The sequence below is a fragment of the Mauremys mutica genome, chromosome 4 (assembly GCF_020497125.1).
Source record: "Mauremys mutica isolate MM-2020 ecotype Southern chromosome 4, ASM2049712v1, whole genome shotgun sequence".
NCBI classification, from domain to species: Eukaryota; Metazoa; Chordata; order Testudines; family Geoemydidae; genus Mauremys; species Mauremys mutica.
In genome coordinates this window covers 66,243,030-66,261,447 of record NC_059075.1, presented here as the reverse complement: position 1 = coordinate 66,261,447, position 18,418 = coordinate 66,243,030, and the positions used below count along the sequence as shown (strand labels likewise).

Sequence of the window (18,418 nt, the reverse complement as noted above, 5' to 3'; positions counted from 1 at the left end):
GCCATTACCCAAATCATTTATGAATATATTGAATAGAACCAGACCCCAAACATGCAGGGCTCAGGACCCACAACAGTCCCTTAGCGCCTTATAATTGATTACTCTATGTCACAGACTCACAGGCCCTGTGCTCTCTTGGCTCCTTAGGGTGCCTGGGAGGTACCCCCTTCAGTGTGACAACCCTTTCCGGGGGTCCACTCTGTGTCAAGGTTAAGCTCTGGGCCTGCACCATCTCTGGGCCTCCCGCACACCTGTCTCTCGCTGTGGACCCCCTCAGGGAGTCCACTTGCTCTGGAAACCCAGGGGACCTCCACACCCAGAGGGAGTAATGCAACCCTGATCTCTAGACTGCAGTGACTCTCAGCCATCGTAAAACAGAAGGGTTTATTAGTCCTCGGGAATACAGCGTAAAACAGAAGGTGGAGGAAAGGGATACAGCATACAAGGTAACTGATCTGGGTGATAAATACGTATTAATGGTTTTTAGGGTTTGTTTCTTTTGGGGAGGGAGGGAATGTTTTCTGTTTTTGTTTTAATGTGTGTATATCTACTTGGTGAATGGAAATGGGGGACAATTGATTTGTGAATGAGTTTGAGGAACCAAAAAGGGGAGAAGTCAGGCTGGATATGAGATGAAGTCTAAGGGAATAAAGCAGATGGAGAGGAGTGTGAGCAAGTGATAGCAAAAGGAGGGGATTTTGGTAGAGTCTTTGGATATTCTCCAGATTCAGGTGCTCCAGTTGTGCTGTTTGGCAGAAGTGAATCACAGATATGTCCCTGAGCGAGTCATGTTTGCAGATCAGATGCAAATACAAATTTTTTATCTGTGCAGGTAGGCCCAGCTGGTCCCTGCCACTTCCTCTGCTGCTCCCAGAGAGGTTTAACCTGTCCAGCTCCAGTTGGCAGCATCCTCCTGCCCATGTATATGAGGAGCATAAGAAAGCATACACATCTCTCCTAGGGATCAGCACCTCACCAAGCAGATTCATATTAAGGACAGTCAAAGGAAGCCCACAATCATGATATAGCACTATGAATCACCAAGTCTGCACAATATGTTCTCACTAAGGCTCTCATAAGTTGCTTAACTGAGAAAGTATGTGATCAGCATGTTTATAACTCCTTTTATCTCACAGCACTCTAACAAACACAGATAGCACTGCTGAAATACTGCTACTAACTGATGCACAACAGTGAGCAGGGAGGAAAGGAAATTCTAGCCAAAGACAGCAGGTATGGGACATGACAGACCCTTTGAGTATCTGTTAGAGGCTGATAAGATCCACCCATGATAGTCATATATTTATGCCTTCCCTGCTATCTTCATTTTCTTCCCTGTTCTGTTCATGCATTTGGAACCCCTTTATTTGTTTGAGTGTTAGAGGGATGTTATTTACAAGCCTTTAATTGGGACACATTCTCAGCTGGTGTAAATACACAGATACATTCAAGTAAATGGAGTCATGCCTATTGACTTCAGTAGAGAATTTGGCCCTTGATTTAGAAGTCACCCTCCCCCAAGTCACTAGGGCAACTGGATGATGCCATTAAAATTATTATTATTGTTTATTTTTGGCCAGATTTTGCCACTCTTCTTCACATTACCTGTTTAAATGTATTGGACCTAGTATGTGCCAAACATAAAATAATTAAATTAAATGTAGTTGGAACATTTAGTTCTTAATTCTTCCCTTCCTTTTCTTTCCCTAGGTATTCAGGGTAACATGCAGCTTTTAGGAGTCAATTCGGAAGAGGAGATGTGCTCATAAAGTTGCCAAACTAAAGTGAACTGAAGGTCTCCCGTGAAAATGAGCAGGAACATTCAGTTTCTAGGAAGCACAAACATGCATTCATGATTGGGTGAATGAAATCTGGAGCCTAATGGTGAAATTCCAGTCTCACTGTGATGTCACTGCATTGTGGAGAGAGAAGGCAATATCTTTGAGGTCGGTAAAGATTTAATACTATCTACTAGAGAGGCCTCTCTCTATACAAAACTCGAGATTGCTTTCATGTTTTACCCTGCCACCACCAGCCCTTTAATACCATGCAGACTCTCAAGTATAAATGGGTCCATTTTGTGTGTTTTATATTCCTATCTACAGATTCTTTACTAGAGCAGGGCAAGTATTATCCCTTTGAGAACTTTACACAACTTCCACCAAGGTCACTGGGAGCTTGCTTGCATTTTCCAAGGGGAGGCTTTAGATTATTGTGTAGAGATTTTAGTATTTTTTCTTCCATTGTATTGGCTGCCAGTGCTTTGGCCTGAATTAATTTATAATACTTTGTTCATCTGTACCACGTTCCGTCTAAGGACAAAACACCTCTGTGATGTAAGAAAATATCACTTGTCTCAGTTTTACAAATGAGGAAACTGAGACAGAGGGGTTAAGAGATTTACCCAGGGCCACAAAACAAGTCAGCAGTGGAGCCAAGAATCCTAACTTTTTAATCACTATATTTGCGTCCTCCCCATAGAGAAAAGAAAGCTAAGGAGGCACATGCCTTTGGGAAACTATGCATCCATAGAAAGTTGAAACATATCCATTTTAACTTTATATTTTGTGTGTGCAGAGCAGGGTGGGGAAGGAGAGAGCGACTTGCTTAGAGGGTGGCTTCCATAACTGGAAATATTTAACTGAGTTATTTTCCTTGCAGTATTTTAGAAAGGTCTGTCCCCAGTTAATGGTGCTTTAGACCTAGCCTGAGCCCCATTAAGATGTGCTTAGTGAACTGTGAGGAATTTATTGTCATGTTAACAGAGACCAAAAAACAGGAGTCAAGTTGGTGGCAAAATGAAGTTTCTGGCTCTTTGTCAGGATATTAGGTATGCCTCATTAGCTTGATTTAAAGGCAAGATACTTTCTAACAGGGCTGTTTATTACACACAGACCCCAACCAACACCTTTATTTTATCAGTGGGGATTTCAGCTAGGGTGACCAGATGTCCTGATTTTACAAGGAACAGTCCTGATACTTGGGGTTTTTTTTAATATGGGCTCCTATTGCCCTCCACCCCATCCCAATTTTTCACACTTGCTATCTGGTCACCCTAATTTCAGCTGTAAATGCTTCCTTGCTGCATTGCATTTCTCTCTCATATATCCTTCCTTTGAAACTTCCTTACTGAGGCATGGGGTTTGCATTGAGTTGATAGACTCTGTCCCTCTAGTAACCACATCCTTCAGGCTATTTCAAACAGACAGTATCTTTGTCTCTACCATACCCATCTCTGTGGTATCTGAGGGTATGGCTACACTTGCAGCTGTACAGCGCTGGGAGTTAAACCTGTCTTTGTACAGCTGAGTAGGGAAAGTGCTGCAGTCTGTCCACACTGACAGCTGACAGCGCACTGTCGTGGCCACAATGGCAGCATTTGCAGCGGCATTGGAAGCAGTGCATTATGGGCAGCTATCCCAGCATTCAAGTGGCTGCAACATGCTTTTCAAAAGGGGTGGGGTGGAGTGTGACAGGGAGCGTGGGGGAGAGAGAGAGTGGGTTTTTGGAGCCGACACTGTGTCAGCAGCTGCCTTGCAAGTCCTGACCCCCTCCCACACCGCTCTCTCTCTCACTCACTGAAAGCAAACAGCAACTGTTTATTTTTTCCCCCTCACAGACCAGATAAGCAGCCGCTCCCAAATGTACCCCCCCCCGCCCGCCTCGCTGCTTCTCTCCTCAAGCCCCCTCCCACCCCCTATCCTCAAGCAAACACTAGCTGTGGGCGTTCCAAAGGGAGCCCCCTGCCTCTGCTCATTCACAGCAAACAGGAGCTGTGTCTGTTTTTTTGATAAGCAGCTCCAGGAGCCCGGAGTTCACAACAAAACAAAGAAAGGCATCACAACAAAACAAAGAGTAATCTTCACTTAAAAGGATTATGGGAAGCTTCCGGAGGTCAGTTACAGCGTACTAAGATTATTCCCTGTTTACACTGGCACCCCAGCGCTGCAGCAGCAGCGCTATACTCTTTATTCCTCTCATGGAGGTGGAGTACAAGCAGTGCTGTAGCCCCATGGAGCTACAGCGCTGTATGTGCCTTGCCAGTGTGGACGGGGAGTGAATTACAGCGCTATAAAGCCACCACCAGCACTGTAACTCTCAAGTGTAGCCAAGGCCTGAATGCCATGCTGCCAAAACTGCAGAACACCAGGGGCTCCAGGTGCAAATGCTAGTGTGATGTTACCTGCTAATGCTCCATTGTCTCCTGGTGTGGAAATCAAGCTGCTTTGTGTTGACTGACCAAGCCTTATTTAGATAACTGCTTAAGCCACATGGGGGGCGGAATGGCTGCCTCCCCTTTCACTGCAGCCCTGCCTGGATCAAATTACATGATTTCTGGTCTCTCTCCCCTCCTTCTCTATTTACAAGGAAGCCTGCTTCCCTCCCCTGTTCATCTAAGTACCCTTCACAAACACATGCACATTATGGACCCACACAATTTATCATTATGCTATGTCCACAGGACAGAAATAAGGTCCTGAGAGAAATAGCTCCTCTCTCAGTTCAGGGGGACCATATACTTTGTGTGGCTCTAGTTCCACCAGCTCTGTGTCACTACAAGAGGCCAGGAGGAGGCATTCGGGTGTGTTCTGCAATGGCACATGGAGGAAGGAAGAAGGTGACATGTGCCCCAGGTATTCTGTTCCCCTGCTAATCTCCATAGGAGGAGCCTTTGAAGTAGGATCACACGTTAGGGCTACCCTAACTTGTGCTATGGGCCACTCTAGCCCCTGACTGACTCTGAAAAGGAGAGATACAAACTGCCTTCTGCCCTATTACATTTGTCCACCTCTTCCACTGGGACCAACAACCTCCCTTCTCCAAGATGGGCTGGCTTAGAGTTTAGTGCAAGTGATAGGGAGAAAGCTACCTGTTACATTTGGGGTCTTGTGTAACCCACACACCTTCTGGGTGTGGTGTTGTGTCCCACTTACTGGCACCGAGACAACTTAGAGAGAGAGCAATTAATGAGTCTGCTCTACAGCCTTAGCTAACAAGCATCTGGCTTTTAGCTCATGCAGTAGAGGCTCATCCACAAAGGTCCCAGGTTCGATTTCATCTGCCGATGACCAGGGTCTGTTGGTATTACACTTGCACTGGGAATGAGTCAACAAAATATCTTCATAGGTTTTCTTGAACTTACCCTGCCCTCACTGTGAATTAATCACAACAATCTATCTTTTTCTATCCAAGTTAGATACAGCAAATTCTAAATGCAAGTCTCCAGCAGTGAAAGCAAGCGCATGAAGTACACCCATTGCTCCTACTAATGCTAATAGTGGAAAAAAGAAGCAAGTCACTACCCTGCACTCAGCCCCTTGAGTAGTGGCAGACAGGGCTTTGGGAAGGGAAGAGAAACTGTAAACAGAGAAAACATGTGGCCCTTTTTTGATGGTAATGTATTTATGAGGATCTGCTCTCTTAACTGAAGGAGCAGTGTTTGAAAATATGTTACAAGTAAAGCAGAGCTGAACAAGAACCTTGGATTCAGACACACCCAAACTTTAGCAAAGTGTGGGCCGATAATTTTTTTTAGCCTGAGAATGATAAACATCCTGGGGAGGAGTCTAAAGCAGTTAGGCTAAAAAGATTCCCAGGGGGAATAAAATGCGTCTATTTCAGTGACGAGAATGGTGCTGGACCCTGCTACAGCATGGTTGCAGATTCTGATCCCAGCATGGAAAGGACAAAGAATGATTTGCCCAAAGAACACACAAATGAATGTGTGTGGCAGTCTATTCTTCAAAAAAGTGAGCTTAAAAGGTAAAAAAATGTAAATCCTGAAAGTCACAAGCTTTATCTTTTCCAGATTAAATTCACTCTCTCGCTTTCAATGTGTAAAGAAAAACACCAAAGCTGTGAGACATTTGTTAAAACACACACAAAGCCCCAGTGAAGTGAGAAATAATTTACAAAGTAATTGCTAAGGAGACTAGAGAGCATGTGTGTAAGCTGCTGCGCTACTGAGACTCATGTAATATGATGTGATAATTACATGGTGGAACCCACCTTTCTTCTTCTGTCAGAAATGTCCATAAAACCGAAGGTCATGACATACAGCAGATTCTACCAACAGTCCTGATTAATGGAGTGAAGCTTGAGCAGGTGAGTTGTCTTCAGTTACCTCAGCTCTACCATGAGTAAAAAAGGCAATTAGTCTCGGGGGATTTGCAGAAGGAACTGGGCTCAATTACTCTCCAAATGAAAACATATCAAAAACACGCACGCAAACAAACAGAAAAATCCAATAAAGTGAAGGTTTCTAGCAGACAGGGCATGTATTTGGAACATGCTGTGGTAAGTTCAGATTGTGAGAGATTCTGCAGAGAGAAAAGAGAATTTTCCTGAGAAATTTGTCTGTCATTTGTGTTGTTTAAGGGAAAGAGCACAGGCTTAATAGGTGAGAGCTGGAGGGAAGAATGATGCTCTACCCTAGCCTGTCATATCTGAGTCCTGTCTGATGGTAAAAATGGAGAAACTGTCATTTACTGTATGTGCCTCACAGAGATGCTGACAGGCTGGCTCTGCCCTTCTTTAGATGGATGGAGAAGAGAGTGGGAGAAGTAACATCCTAATATGAAAGTACGTATGAGTTCTGTGAGGAGTCAGGTCACTGGATCTGGCAGTAGGATCTTCAGAACATATGCATATGGTGCCATGCCAAGACTCAGGTGTGAGTGTGCCACCAGTTGTCATTGCCTAGATACCAGGTGGTTGGCACTATAAAAACACCTGTACAGACAGAATCATCAGACCAAGGACTTGGGGTGGGTAAGGAGACTAAATTTGCTTTTAGCAGTGTGTGGAGTTCACCAGGTAAATTATTTAGCATGTGATTACTATTTAGCTTGGCCTGACTAGAAAAGAAACAAAGATGACACCATTAGGCTTATTGTTGTGAACAAGGCTTAAATTCTCAAGAGTATTTCTTGGAGCTTCCCACTCCTCCTGCCCCCACATGTGATAAAAACTCCAAGGGGTTGAAAATATTTACTGGACTCTGCTCCGAACAGCTCCAGCTGAATTTAAGCCCTGGTTGTGAACTATAAGTATGGTATGAACTGTTTACTTGTTATTAACCTAACTGACCAACAGATGTCACTGTTCCCCTCCAAAAATATACAGAACTTGGCCTTTATCTGGCTGAAAAACAAAATAAAAGAATACACCATAATCATGTTTCAGGTCCTATTGCTGTGTAATATGATCACCATTGTAGGGTATTATATTGGTCAGTGAATAGGAGGATTGAATCTCACCTGTACTTCCCACCCATGCTGAAAACAAAAGATTGTTTGATCATTCTGAGGCTGTCCTGTGCTTTCAGCATGGTCTCCTCCTTTATCAGTTCTCTTTATCATATAACCACAGCAGCTCTGACTTTTTATTCCTACCTAGGTGTCTTTTACTATTCTTCACTTTTTCTCCAGCTCAGTGGTGCTTTTTGCATGTGCACTTCTCTCTTGTATTTCTCTGGTAGTGTTATAGGGAAATTTGAGGGTAGCGCTAAGAGTAAGCCTTTTGAGACAGAGTATTAAAGGCAACACAGCTATATTCCCTTTTCTTCTCTCTTGGACAGTTCAGGTTTTTTGTTTTCTCTTTTTTTGGTGAGATTGCTTTGGCCAATAATCTTTCAATAGTTGAAACATTATTTAAGATCCATCAACAATAGCACTTATGTAAAACACATAGGTCACTTTTTGATTCTTTTTCAAGCACTGTAATTGGGAGTCAGGAGACCTGGGTTCTATTCCATGCCCATCCATGGGATGACTGTGTATGTCCTTGAATATGTCACTCAGGTCAAAATTTTCAAAAGTGGCCTCTGATTTTAGAAACTTCAATGTTGATTTGCTTGTCTTGAAAACCCTGAGCTTGATTTTCAAAGATGCTGACAACCTTCAGCGCCTATTATCTTCAATGGCCTCCAAAATTGAGACTCTCACCTCCACTTTTAGAGGTCGAAAATTTTGGCCATACCTGCTATATAGAAATGTACTCCTGTGAATATATTTTATTATAGATGGCTATTATACTAATGAGGGTCATAATCAAACAAATATAAAATTGGTAAGAAAATATTAGTGGTGCATGGCTCAGCTATTATTCTAAAATTAGTGCAGGCACACCCACCTGAGAAACCTTATTGCAAATCTATAGAAGATGATGTGGTTAGATGTTGGGGGGGGGGTATCCTCTGTGTACTGCCCCAGCCCTGCGCAGACAGCTGGCACAGCAGACCTCAAGTTCCTTAGCTACCTACATTTCTGCATCCTTTGCAGCAAAAACGTAGATGCTTATAAGCAAGGTGGTTGTGGAGCAGGTGTTTTGTGGTTCGTAGTGCTTAAATTCCTTGTGGATCTGGCCCAGTCCCCCAACGAGCTAGCCAACTCAACTTAAAAGTACCACTACATGCAAGCGTTTTCATCTGTGGGTGGGAATTGAGTTAATGGCAACAATCGAGTTAACTTTGCAGTGAAGACATGCCATTAGAGGCAGTAGCTAAACTAGGTTTAATGTGAGAGGCTGTACAGCCTAGGGTGACCAGATGTTCCGTTTTTATAGGGACAGTCCTGTTTTTTGGGACTCTCTCTTACATAGGCACCTATTACCCCCCACCCCCATCCCGATTTTTCACAGATGCTATCTGGTCACTCTAGTACAGCCTAATGATTGAAACAGGGACTGGGAACCAGGGCCTAAATGGTTTATTCCCTATTCTGTCAATAACTTGTTTTGGCTTGGTGCTGAGGATCTATACCTGGGAAATCCTTTCCTCTCCCAGAAGTGACAACAGATCTGCTTTGCTGTGGCTTCAGCAGCCTAATAGGTAGAGTAGTATCAACAGCCATAGTGCAGGCCTCCTCCACAGGGTGTGGAGTGGTGAGGGAGGAGGAAGGGAACTAGAAGATACATGAAGTGCATGGCCCAGAGACCCCACAGAGTTGGGCTTTGCACTGGGAGTGCACACACCTTGTAAGGCCCCTCCTCTGCTTTTCTTTCTTACGCAGCAAAAGTGCACCCATGCATACATGCGTGAGCAGTAGTTCCTCTGCCTTTTTGGGGATGGGGGAGGTCTCTGGCACCTGAGCTTTGGATGGCTCAGCAGAGGAGCCCTGCATTCCTGTGCAGGATCTCAGGAAGTATCACCCCTCCACAGCAAGGTGCACCCCTGAGGGAATAACAAAGGCCTGCCATTTACAATCCATCCATTTTTCCTGGTAATGTGCTTCATTAAGCAGCTATGTAGTGAACTTGCTTCTCCTTTATTGGTAGGATTATAGTTGTGAGGGAAAAGAAGGAAAGGCAACATAGTTGATATGAGGCCTGCGGAGGAAGAGGATTATGGGGCATTTTCTCCTGTTATCGTAGGCCTGTTTGGAAGTACAGAATCTATGGTTCCAAGAAAATTACCTCCACTATTTTATTCTGAAATGTATCCCTTGGCTCAGAGGAGTTTGTTATAGCTGCTTACAAAGATGTTTTATCTCTGTATTTGACAGGAGCTACAGCATCTGGCAGTGCCAATTCAACCCCATGAGTCAGTCAGTGCTGGGCTGGGCACATTACCTTTTTCATGTTCCCTCCCCCGCTTTGCCCCAGGCCCCCTGAATCCTCTGGGCAGCCCTGCCTATGTGAACCTATAGGCTATATCTCCAGTGATCACAACTCATCAGCTATTAACATGGCACTAGTCCATTCTACAATTTCCTTCATCTGACCAGAAAGGGCTGGCAAGTTCTCCCACTATGCACTGCAAAACATTTAATAGAGCAGCTCAGTTTACTGTAGCGCTAAGAACCATGGGATAAAAACCTGCTGCTGGCCCAAATCAGCTGACTCAGGTTCACAAGGCTTGGACTCCTGGGCTGAAAAATTGCTGTGTAGACATTAGGTCTTGGGCTTGAGCCTGAGCATCTACACAGCAATTTTTAGTTTCCAACCCTACAAGCCTGAGTCTGCCGCCATGGATCTTTTATTTCTGTGTAGACACACCCTCACTGCCACATAAGTGAGCTCAGCACACACACAGATGCAGGAGCTCAAGAGGTATTTTGCAGTGTGGCACTCTCACTCAAGCTAGGCTAACATGAGAGGAGTACTTCCAGTGCAGATGACTCAAATTAACAATATAGTGAAGATCCTGCAAATGTGACTGCAAAGAGTGGGATCCATGTGGAAGTATCTTCATGATCTTCTGAAAGCAATACATTACATAAGAGACTTGAGCAAGGAAAAAGAGCTAGAGAGGGCCCCTTGAAACCATAACTGTGTAATGCATTTTATTTATTAATCTGAGCAGTAAATAGTATAATATAAAATATACTAAATAATAAAAAATCAGGAGCTTTGGGTCAGGAGTTTTAAGTCTGTCTAGTGTGCTTTCCTCCCTACCGAGTGCTTGGATGAAGTCCCAGAATAACATATCAAGAAAAAAGGAACAGTGTTTTATAAGGGGGAGGAGGAGAAAGCCAACAGCAATTCATCTGCTGGAGGCAATCCTCTTCATTACAATGAATAAGTGTTTACTGTTCCGGAATTAGTTGACGGTGATGTGTGCTTCAAACTACAGAGTAAGAAGATGAATTATCTGGAATCAATACCAGACATCCTTGCTTATAAAGAGGTGTGGGTTATATTACTCTTACCTAAAAGTGATTCTCAGCTGGACCCTGAATAAACTTGTTAGCAATTCAATGCCATACTAACTAGCCTAAAGACAGATTAACTACATTTTTTCTATTGCTAAATCACTAGTGCATAACATTTGATTCAAGTGTTCTCAAGAGGACAAAAGTATGACTCAGGTTTTTCTCCCTCCCCCCCTTTTTGGGGGGGTTGGTTGGTACAGGAAGTGGCTACGTTCCAATTTTATTTGTAATGAGCAAGTTGACAACATTCTAAAAATAAATTTGAAAGAGTATTTTATGCAAAGTGGTAGAACAAAGAAAACCATGCCCCATAAATGTCTTACAAAATGCTTGTTGCTTTACTGTCCAGGAATGGACAGCAACAAAAGAACTGAAAGCAATGCATGTATTTTCATCAGCTCTGTTTGTTTGTAAGCTATAGGATCTGTTGACGCTATCTTTCTGATTTTGATCCAAAAGTTAATATCCTGTTTTTTTCTTTTCCATTTAACTGCCAGCAAATATCATCTGACGTTAATACATTCCAGTACTGGCCTACTTTAGGCCTTTCATTCCAAATGCCCACACTTGTGATTAATGGAGTGATCTGACTTGAGAAGTAAATCTCCCATCAAAAATAAATGGAAATCATCTTGCTTTTTTCCTCTTTTAAAATTGTAAGTCCTTTGAAATGTAACAGCCCCTGTGCAAGATTTTCAAAAGCATCCAAGTGATTTAGGAACCAAAGTCTCATAGAAAAATCAGTAAGACTAATTGACTTAAGAGCCAAAGTGCCACTGAATTTCCATGAGACTTCAGCTCCTAAGTCACTTAGCTGCTTTTGAAAATGTTACCTAAGTAAAGTAATGGTAACACTAAAAGTGAAATTCACTCCTCTGCGGAGGGTCTGTATACCATAACACTATACCTTTTAAACCCTGGTGGGTCTACAGCCATAGGCCTCAAACTGTGGGGGGTGCCCCCCTAAAGGGGCATGGAGAAACATTTGGGGGGGGGCATATGCAGGGCCGGCTCCAGGTTTTCTGCCACCCCAAGCGGTGGGAAAAAAAAAATTGCACCGCTCCATTCTTCAGCGGCAGTTCGTTCACTCTCTCTCTTTCTCTTCAGTGGCACTTTGGCGGCAGCTCAAAGAGGAAGAGAGGGACCCGCTGCCGAACTCCCGCTGAAGACCTGGACTAGCCCCACTGGCGGACGGCGTGCCACCCCTTTGTATTAGCCACCCCAAGCACCCGCTTCCTTTGCTGGTGCCTGGAGCCGGCCCTGGGCACATGGTGGATTCCAGGCCAGCTCCTACAAGGGGCAGGGATGGAGCACCACTGCCCCCAGCCTAGCTCTGGCCTTAGCTGCAAATCGGCTGCATCCCCAGCTGCAGCTCTGTTCTGCCCCCTGCTTTGCTCCCAGCTGCAGCTCTACTCCACCCCTTATTCTGCCCCTAGCCCTCATTCCCTCTCCTCCCCAGGCCAGCTCCTCCCCCATCCCCAGTCCAGCCCCCAGCTCCCCCTTCAGCCCAAGCTCCTCTGCTGAGCAAACTGGGCAGTAATGGGGAGGGGACAGGCATGGACAGATTCCATTACGGGTAAGGAGGTGGCATGACATGAAAAGTTTGGGCACCAGTGGTCTACAGGATCTGGGAGAGGGAAAGAAGTGGCTGTACAGTGGAGTCTTCGTATCACCTTACACACCATGGTGCAGGTACTCCATGTCAGCTCCAAATAGGTTACCTAAGAGTGGTGTTTGGAAGAGGTCATTGGATTCATGTCTTGAGCTGGACTGCAGCCCCAGGGCCTGCCACCAGGTATGAAGTCATTGATTATTATTATTACTACAGCAGCACCTAAGGACCAACCACAAATGGGGCCCCATTGTGCTAAGCATTGTACACGCATAGTCCCTGCCCCCAAAGAGCTTAAAGACACCGGCAGAATACACAAACAGAGTGATCAATGATGGTAGAAAACATCATGTTAGTTCCATTATTATTATTTGAGGGGGGAATAGTTAAGTGGGGATCAGCTAAAAGGAAAGTAGAGGGCAAGAGGGGTAGGTATGGAGTGAACCTAAAGGGAAGAAACTGTAAAGGAGGGAAGAGCTGGAGCAAACACCCAATCAGCACAGGGCATAGAATGTCTAGACAACACTCGTAGGTTATCTGAATGACTAGAGGTCCCTGCTCTGGCCTTTTCTGCCCCTACCAGCTGGCACTCTCTTTTAGCTCAGTGGATACGGAACTCACTCAGGGCTGGGAGACCCCAGTTTAATCTCCACTCTGCATGAGGAGGAAAAGGTACTGGAACAGGGGTTTCCTACACCTCTGGTGAATACACTAATGACTGAGTGTAGAGGTGCAGACTCACCCCTGCAGCACCTCCTGCTGGTGACTCCTGGGAATTAGCTCTTTTTCCAGCCAGGAGCACCCTCTGCAGGCTGGTGATCTGCCTGTCCTCTGGCCCTGTGCCCCTCCCTGGACCCCAGTGCCCTTTTAACTGGGGTGCTGCCCCCTGGCAGTCCCCCACCAATCTGGGTCTCCCCTCCCTGGGGAACCCCCAACCCACTATCCCCACTTTGCCTCAGTTTTGGCTACTGCCCAGTCTCTATCTAGCCCCCACGCCCTGGGGCAGACTGAAGTATCAGCCACTCATCATAGGCAAAGGGGTTTGGACCTGCTGCTTTTGCCTACCCCTTGGGCTGCCCCCGGCAACCCCCAGTACCTCTTGGGGTTATGCTAGGCCACAGCCTGGGGCTTTCCAGGCAGGAGCTGAGCTGAGCTGAGCTGAGCTCCGCTCCGCTCCAGTACCCTGTGTCTAGCTCCCTGCAGCCAGGCCCTTCTCCCTCTATAGGCAGAGGGAGACTGTTTGCTCCTGGCTTCCCTGGTCTCTTTATACAGGCCAGCTGTGGCGTGATTAGGGTGTGGCCACACTGCGGCCACTTCCCCAATCAGCCCAGCCTTTAGAGCTGCAGCTTTCATGCCCTCCCAGGCCCCTTTTTAAAACCTCTCAGGGCAGGAGCAGGTACCCAACCCGCTACACTGAGCTATGGGATATTCTGAGGTGGGGCTCTCAATCTCTCTTGTTGAAACTGTTCCACTTTGTATAGTTAAATATGCATTGGGCCAGAGACAAAGAGAGAGAATGACTCTGTAGTCCAGTGATTAGGGCACAGTACCATCTCTGCATCACCCTACATGCAAGGATTTCATATCAGCTCCAAACAAGCTACTCAAGAGTGGTGTTTGGAAGAGGTAAATTTTCCCCCCAAAGCCACATGCGGGGAAGATGAGGCATCACCTGGGTCCCAATGCCCCCATAGTAAGCAGAAGGCCATGAACCCTGCCAATTTCCCTTACTTGGTTTTAATCAGGTTTCTTTTTAAAGGTCTTAGTTTTGGTTTTCACTCTCCCATGATACTTTTGTGTTTTGTTTTTTTTTTATACGCCACTTATTTCCATTAGTCACAGCAGCAGCAAGAGGCTGCAAGTTGTTTGCTGGAAGCAGTCTTTCATTACTAGAATTAGATGTCTTCCTCTGAGACCTTTGGAAAGAGCTCCATTTTACATAACTGCAGCTTTTCAAGTGAGGTCTGATTGCTGAAAGGTCCCATTTTACTGAGTAACCTAATATCATTTACATCTTTCCACAACTATAAAGGGCTTGATTTTTAATTCATGTAATGTTCCCACTGAGAACAGTGCCTCTGCTAAAAGCCTCTAGTATATTAATTTGGTGGAAAAGAAGTCAGAAAATCTCTATTAAGTAGGAGCTAAATTGCTCAGGGGACTGATAGCAAGATACCCAGTCTCACTTGTAGGCCACTCATTCAAATCCAGCTGTGGTCCATACTAACAGTTGTATGATTGCTATTTAATGGTATTACTTCTGTTCTGATGGACAGGTACCACCATCACAATTGTCAACCTTACTGACAGTCTCAGTGAAAAGGCCATAGTCTAAATGGACCATGGAAGCAAGCTCATTTCTCATCCCAGCAGTGGCCCTTCCAGGTCATGATTAAAACAAGTTGGCAGGCCAGTATGAGGGAGGTTTGCATTGCTATACATGCACTCAAACCAGTAACAGAAACTGATGTCCTTCATCTATGAAACCAGCACTAAATTCACTTAAAAACTACTGTTGGGGTGTTTTATTTATAGTTAAACACATAAAACTGAGTTTTTATGGGTGTCATAATTAAATACCAGGGGATGGCACACTTCATGGCTTGTGTAGGTTGAGCTCATTGCACAAACCAGGGACTCCTTGCACTCCTCCATTTCCTGCCCCCAAAGCTCCCTTCATGCCACCCTTCCATCTCTCTCTATTTCAGGGACTCCCTGCAATTCCCCAACCCCCTTCCTCAGGCCTCGAGCTCTGTATGTCCCCCACTCTCTCCCCCCCAATGGCAGAGGCTCTCTGTGCCCCCCATAGTAGGATACCCCATTCTCCCCTGCATAGCAGGGATTCTGTGTGAACCCCATTCTCCCCCATAGCATGGTTTACCATTCTCACCCCTGTGCCAGAAGCTCTGGGTGCACCTCCACTACACCCTTCGCCGCATGCCAGAAGCTCTGTCTGCCTCCCTTTCCTCCCTCCAGCATTACCTGCTGGGTAAAGGCCACTCTACCCTACCCTCTTAAAAGGGCAACAACCAGTAGGGGAAATCATGGCAGCAAAGTGCCATTGGAGGCCTGGGCTGTAACTCTGTTTGTTCTGTAGAGGAGGGGAGAATGGGTTCAAAATTCCCTGATAGAAAAACTGTAACAATTCCCCCAAAGTATTCTGATGCCCTCTTCCAGGTTTTTCACACAAGAGCAGATGCTCTGGCCAACAAGCATTTGGTATGTCAACACCACAATTAAACAGCTACAGATCTGGCCTGTATTAGTTGACTCAGGCTCACAGCTCAGGCTATGGGGCTGTTCAACTCCAGCCCGAGCATGAACTTTTACACCACAGTTAAACAGCCCAGGCCAGTTGACAAGGACCATCTGTGGGTGTATAATTGCAGTGTAGACATGTTCATTGACTCCAGAATTTGTAAACCCAGCAGGAAGTAGCAGAAAGCTCCCTGCATTAGGTTTCAATATACCTCACAGAAGGAGGAGCTGGTATGTTCCACACAGGCATGAGGGGAGACCTAATGTCATCTGAATGTGGTCAACTGCTACAAGAAATGCCCAAAGTAGAGGTGCAAAATACTGCTGGCCCAGTCCTGCACCCACTGAAGTCAGTGACAAAACTCCCTTTGATTTCAGTGGGTGCAGGACTGGGCCTGTATTGTTTGGGTTTGAATAAGATGAAGTGTAAGTGTGTTTTTCTTTGCTCTTCTCCTAATGCAAACCATCCTCCCTACTTCCCCCTGATCTTGCTTGGGCTTGAAAAGTGTTGAGCTCCTCATGTCACTGCTGCTCAGACTACAAAGGAATGTCTAGTTTGCTGTGCCTGGTTGATAATGTAAGATGCTATCTTCATATATTAAGTTATGTAGAGAGAGATTTAAGAGATGGAGAATAACACTTAAGCAGTACTCAGTAATGTATCTTTTACAGTTGTGGTGAACAGAGATGGTTCTGCTGGGATGGGCTGCCACACAGGGAGATTGAATTTTGTAAATTCTCCTCACTCCCCCACATTGCACTGAAGGAGAGGGGGCGGGGAGAAGAGACAATTACAGTGAGGTACATTTATCTCACAGACTCAGATCTATATGGTTGGCCAACTATTAGCGGCTCCCTGGTGCAATGAACCCCTGCAGAGAACACATCAGAAGAAAGGGATATTGGAGAGGCCTCAGCCTCCTTAACTCCTCAGCTGGTTCCCACCTCCCACTTGCCTTATCCAATAGTCCTGTGGCTGCCTCTAGCTGGGGTCTTTTTCTGTCCCTGCTTTCTCCCAGTTGCAGCTCCTGTCCTACTCAAGGCCTTTTACTGCACACCTTCTCAGAATTGCTACTTCCTTCAAGCAGGATTTCCAGAAACACTCTCCATCCCATTGGACTGCTACTGTCCTGATTAATATATCGACTCTGGGCCCACAACTTGAAAGTTGCCATTAGGTATCTCCTGCTTTGTAAATTGCATGTAAAACCCTCTCCCACTGATCTCTTCCATCTTAAATCTGACAATAATAATCTGAAATCAATAATTATTAAACATATTTTTCAGTAGCGTGTGCCTCCAACAATTCCTTCGGGTCACCAGCTGCAAGAACTCCCTTATTTCTCTCTTGAAGAAAATGAAAAAAAAAACCTATCACAACCAAGGATGCAACAAGAACTCGGCAAACTCTAGGTTGATTATAAATTGTTTCTATGTTCCTGCATACATGAAGATCAAAGGGTTTCATCTCACCTAGGCACTAGGGTAATTTGAGCTCTTCACCTTCCATTTTAAGATCTCTCTCTCTCATGTGTGTGCACAAGCATTAGTTTAAACAGATAATTTTCTTAGCAATCATGTTACAAGTCTTCCCTACAGGCCAGATTCAATATAATGTCTCTCCATCTTCTTCACTGCAGAAATGGAATTTTTCTGTGCTTGCATGGACTTCTGCTGTGCAAAAGACAGATGAAATTTCTATTGAACTGGGCCCTCAGTGGTGATATCTATGCCACAGATTTATGAAGGTGATCCCCAACGTAAAGATAAGGTCATTTATAGTGGCTGTGTGCTAACATTCTGAAACCACTTTGTCTTTACCTTTGAAATATAAATGTTATGCCCCATATGGAAAAAGATATTTTTCACATCTTTGTGTTGCATATATTTTATAGTATCAGAGGGGTAGCCGTGTTAGTCTGGTTCTGTAGAAGCAGCAAAGAATCCTGTGGCACCTTATAGACTAACAGACGTTTTGCAGCATGAGCTTTCGTGGGTGAGTACCCACTTCTTGCATCTGAAGAAGTGGGTACTCACCCACGAAAGCTCATGCTGCAAAACGTCTGTTAGTCTATAAGGTGCCACAGGATTCTTTGCTGCTTCTATATATTTTATAGCATCTCATATTTTACATCCACATGTAATGGATTTTATTAAACTTAAATAACTGATTAAAAATAGATTTTCACACATCGGACATTTGTTTCTCTCTTTATTCTGAAGTAAAACAGCTCCTGGTTCGCTTACCTCCAGGTGCTACTGAGGAAGGCTACCTTGTGTTCAATGATCTGTATTTGAACTGGCAGAAGAGGATCAGCACTGGCCAACTAATTTTTGTATACAAGGACTGCACCATATTATGGAATACAAAGTATTCTGTTGGCACTGTTTGCCAGCTCTTCTGCATCTTACATGATACTTGATTAAAGACATTCCTATGTCTCTCTCACAAGTTTCTGAATATTTGTACATATACTTTATAAGGAAAATACCCACAAATGCCAAAACCTATTAATATGCAAGTGAACAGTGAAAGGCTGTGATATTCCCTTATGAATAATGAATAATATATGTATCAAGTATAGTGACATGGGGACCGGGGTCAGCAGCCTGGAAGAACACAACACAAGCTTGGGAAGGCAAACACCCAAAAAACCACAGTGCTAGAGCATCTAATCCAGAAACGAGCATCTAATGCAGCTGGATTCAGCTAATGGAAGTTAGCCTGGCTCTAGTAATAAGTGAGAAAATAAAATCATTTTTAACCCATTTTAAACTCATGTCTCAGTATTTTATATTTAAAATCAATTCTCCTATGTTTCCCAGCTTTTAAAGAGAAATTCTTTATCAAAGAAATAACAGTTGAAGATCACATCTTGAATGACCATAGAACAAT

At 44.6% G+C, this 18,418-nt stretch overlaps 2 long non-coding RNA genes across 6 annotated transcripts in view; one reads left to right on the top strand and one right to left on the bottom strand.

Annotated features, from left to right (window-relative positions):
* Window positions 1-18,418, bottom strand: part of LOC123369404 — a 154,158-nt gene that overhangs the window by 68,476 nt on the left and 67,264 nt on the right. For 2 of the 4 annotated variants that reach the window (XR_006579024.1, XR_006579028.1), the window contains exon 3: window positions 6,010-6,131. The exons of the other annotated variants lie outside the window; for them this stretch is intronic. This is a non-coding gene — a long non-coding RNA (uncharacterized LOC123369404). The remainder of the gene's footprint in view (window positions 1-6,009; window positions 6,132-18,418) is intronic. 4 annotated transcript variants of the gene reach the window in all.
* Window positions 1,137-17,873, top strand: LOC123369407. Of its 2 annotated transcripts, none has more exons than XR_006579036.1 (4): window positions 1,137-1,233; window positions 1,711-1,946; window positions 6,027-6,105; window positions 17,746-17,873. It is a non-coding gene; the product is annotated as an uncharacterized LOC123369407 (long non-coding RNA). The 2 variants fall into 2 exon arrangements; XR_006579035.1 differs by lacking the exon at window positions 17,746-17,873 and adding an exon at window positions 6,506-7,126.